Source organism: Salmo trutta, unplaced genomic scaffold (assembly GCF_901001165.1).
Source record: "Salmo trutta unplaced genomic scaffold, fSalTru1.1, whole genome shotgun sequence".
In the NCBI taxonomy this organism is placed as follows: domain Eukaryota; kingdom Metazoa; phylum Chordata; class Actinopteri; order Salmoniformes; family Salmonidae; genus Salmo; species Salmo trutta.
The window spans coordinates 116,402-120,367 of NW_021822829.1; positions in this window are offsets into that span (position 1 = coordinate 116,402).

The following is a 3,966-nucleotide window of genomic DNA, read 5'->3' on the forward strand; positions in this document are numbered from 1 at the left end:
CTACAACACAGAGGTTAGAGGTTAGAGTTTTGATTAAAATGCTCCCAGGTGTACTGCTGGACAGAGGTCAATGGACTATAACACAGAGGTCAAAGGGTAATAAGCAAGGGTTGGAACCGGTTCAGGGAACAGAACAGAAAACCGGGAGATAACTAAATGATTTAAGGAACAGAACCCGAACCGAAAACGAAAGTGATCTATACTGTTGCGGAACAGAACCGTTATTTTAAAAACATGGGAACCGGTTCTTTTATGTTCCTGAGATTTTTTTTTCTCCAGTCTCACAAAATTCGCAACAAAGCGCCTATGCAAAGCCCTCACTTTGTCACTCAGAAACTTATTCCAGGATCTGCCCGTAAGCTGGAAATCTTTGCCAGTGGGTGTGTAGGCTACCTGCCCCCCCCCCCCCTCTGAAGTAGGTTACTGTAGCCTACTGACCACGTTACAAGTGTAATTCAGAAATGATGGTGAGATGTTTAATTAGAGAAGAATGGATTTACTTTTTATTGCTAGTTAAGGACACTATAGTTTTATCACTTTTCACATTGGATTTATCAACTACTCAAATCAAATCAAACCATTTGTCACACGTGCCGAATACAGCAAGTGTAGGCCTTACCGTGAAATGCTTACTTACAAGATCTTAACTAACAGAGCAGTTCAAGAAGAGTTAAGAAAATATTTACCAAATAAAGTAAAGTTAAAAAATTATAATTAGTAACGTTAACACAACAACATAACAATAATGAGGCTATATACAGGGGGTACTGGTACCGAGTCAATGTGGAGGCTATATACAGGGGTACCGGTACAGAGTCAATGTGGAGGCTATATACAGGGGGTACCGGTACCGAGTCAATGTGGAGGCTATATACAGGGGGTACCGGTATCGAGTCAATGTGGAGGCTATATACAGGGGGTACCGGTACCGAGTCAATGTGGAGGCTATATACAGGGGGTACTGGTACAGAGTCAATGTGGAGGCTATATACAGGGGGCACTGGTACAGAGTCAATGTGGAGGCTATATACAGGGGGTACCAGTACAGAGTCAATGTGGAGGCTATATACAGGGGGTACTGGTACAGAGTCAATGTGGAGGCTATATACAGGGGGTACCGGTACCGCGTCAATGTGGAGGCTATATACAGGGGGTACTGGTACAGAGTCAATGTGGAGGCTATATACAGGGGTACCAGTACAGAGTCAATGTGGAGGCTATATACAGGGGGTACCGTTACAGAGTCAATGTGGAGGCTATATACAGGGGGTACTGGTACAGAGTCAATGTGGAGGCTATATACAGGGGGTACCGGTACAGAGTCAATGTGGAGGCTATATACAGGGGGTACCGGTACAGAGTCAATGTGGAGGCTATATACAGGGGGTACCGGTACAGAGTCAATGTGGAGGCTATATACAGGGGGTACCGGTACAGAGTCAATGTGGAGGCTATATACAGGGGGTACCGGTACAGAGTCAGTGTGTGGAGGTACAGGTTAGTAATGAGGCTATATACAGGGGGTACCGGTACCGAGTCAGTGTGTGGAGGTACAGGTTAGTAATGAGGCTATATACAGGAGGTACAGGTACCGAGTCAGTGTGGAGGTACAGGTTAGTAATGAGGCTATATACAGGGGGTACCGGTACAGAGTCAATGTGGAGGCTATATACAGGGGTACCGGTACAGAGTCAATGTGGAGGCTATATACAGGGGGTACCGGTACAGAGTCAATGTGGGGGCTATATACAGGGGGTACCGGTACCGAGTCAATGTGGAGGCTATATACAGGGGGTACTGGTACAGAGTCAATGTGGAGGCTATATACAGGGGTACTGGTACAGAGTCAATGTGGAGGCTATATACAGGGGGGTACCGGTACAGAGTCAATGTGGAGGCTATATACAGGGGGTACCGGTACAGAGTCAATGTGGAGGCTATATACAGGGGTACTGGTACAGAGTCAATGTGGAGGCTATATACAGGGGGTACTGGTACAGAGTCAATGTGGAGGCTATATACAGGGGGTACCGGTACAGAGTCAATGTGGAGGCTATATACAGGGGGTACCGGTACAGAGTCAATGTGGAGGCTATATACAGGGGGTACTGGTACAGAGTCAATGTGGAGGCTATATACAGGGGGTACAGGTTAGTAATGAGGCTATATACAGGGGGTACAGGTTAGTAATGAGGCTATATACAGGGGTACCAGTACAGAGTCAATGTGGAGGCTATATACAGGGGGTACTGGTACTGAGTCAATGTGGAGGCTATATACAGGGGGCACTGGTACAGAGTCAATGTGTGGAGGTACAGGTTAGTAATGAGACTATATACAGGGGGTACCGGTACCGAGTCAGTGTGCGGGGGTACAGGTTAGTAATGAGGCTATATACAGGGGGTACCGGTACCGAGTCAGTGTGTGGAGGTACAGGTTAGTAATGAGGCTATATACAGGGGGTACCGGTACCGAGTCAGTGTGTGGAGGTACAGGTTAGTAATGAGACTATATACAGGGGGTACCGGTATCGAGTCAGTGTGCGGGGGTACAGGTTAGTAATGAGGCTATATACAGGGGGTACCGGTATCGAGTCAATGTGTGGAGGTACAGGTTAGTAATGAGGCTATATACAGGGGGTACCGGTATCGAGTCAGTGTGCGGGGGTACAGGTTAGTAATGAGGCTATATACAGGGGGTACCGGTATCGAGTCAATGTGTGGAGGTACAGGTTAGTAATGAGGCTATATACAGGGGGTACCGGTATCGAGTCAGTGTGCGGGGGTACAGGTTAGAGGTCATTTGTACATGTAGGTAGAGGTGAAGGGACTATGAGGTAACATGTGTTTTTAATTCTAGTACTGCTCTGTACACACAAGCTTGTTAGCTAGCTAGCTAGCTAACGTTAGCTCTGATCCAACGTTATGTCAACTCGGAAGTTCAAAGACATTTAAAGTTCCTCTATAGAAGCCGCTCCTCCGTGGGTATAATTCAGTGGGGACCTAATTCAGATAGTGCATGTTATAACAAGATGCCCAGTGTTTCAAGACAAGCTTCCTCCTTTCTGTCTCGCTCTCCCTTCAATCTCAACATGTTAGTTGACTGGCAGCAATTTGGGTGTTTTTTTTTTGTCTATCAGTGAGATTAAACCATGCAGATACGTCAAAATGACAATTTGTTCTTAAGGACTTTCCTATACAGATGAAATGGCCTACCCGCTTCACAGCAAGCTGCTCCATCTGCACTGATTGGTGAAGTCATTAATGTGGAGCTAAATGTAAAAATAAACTAAAAATAATGTTTATTTCAGAGGTTGAAAAGGAACAGAAAGGAACGATATAAAACCGATACTTATTCTGGTTTGAAACCGGTTCAGAACTTAATTTTGTTGGACGGGACAGTGTAACGGAAAACAAACAAAAAAAATGATGGTTTTCTTCAGAATGAAACGTGTGGAAATTCATTTCAGGTTCCAACCCTTGGTAATAAGTGTCATTGAACAACAACACAACAGGTCAAAGGTTGAATTGAATTAAAAACAAGACAGTATAGGCATGAAACAGTAACAAAACATTTGGAAAACGGAATAAAAATGTTTTGCTACGTTTTACCCACACAGAATACAAAATGAAAACACCATGAATTCCTTTGGGGAGAGAGAAAAGTTCAGTCTAACAACAGAACCTATAATTACAGTATAAAACACAACTGTCTGTGGCACAAAACACACATGATGTCATTTGTGCCATTAAAATACAGAGAAAGAGAGAGCCTGCAATGAAGCCTTTTGGAATATTTTACTACGCATAATGATGGTGTGGTTGTGTGTGTGTGTGTGTGTGTGTGTGTGTGTGTGTGTGTGTGTGTCTGCTCGCAAGCATGTGTGCGTGAGAGAGAGAATGAGGGAGAGAGAGAGAGCATGAGAGAGCATGTGTGTCTGATTATGACACCGCAATTACTCCTGGT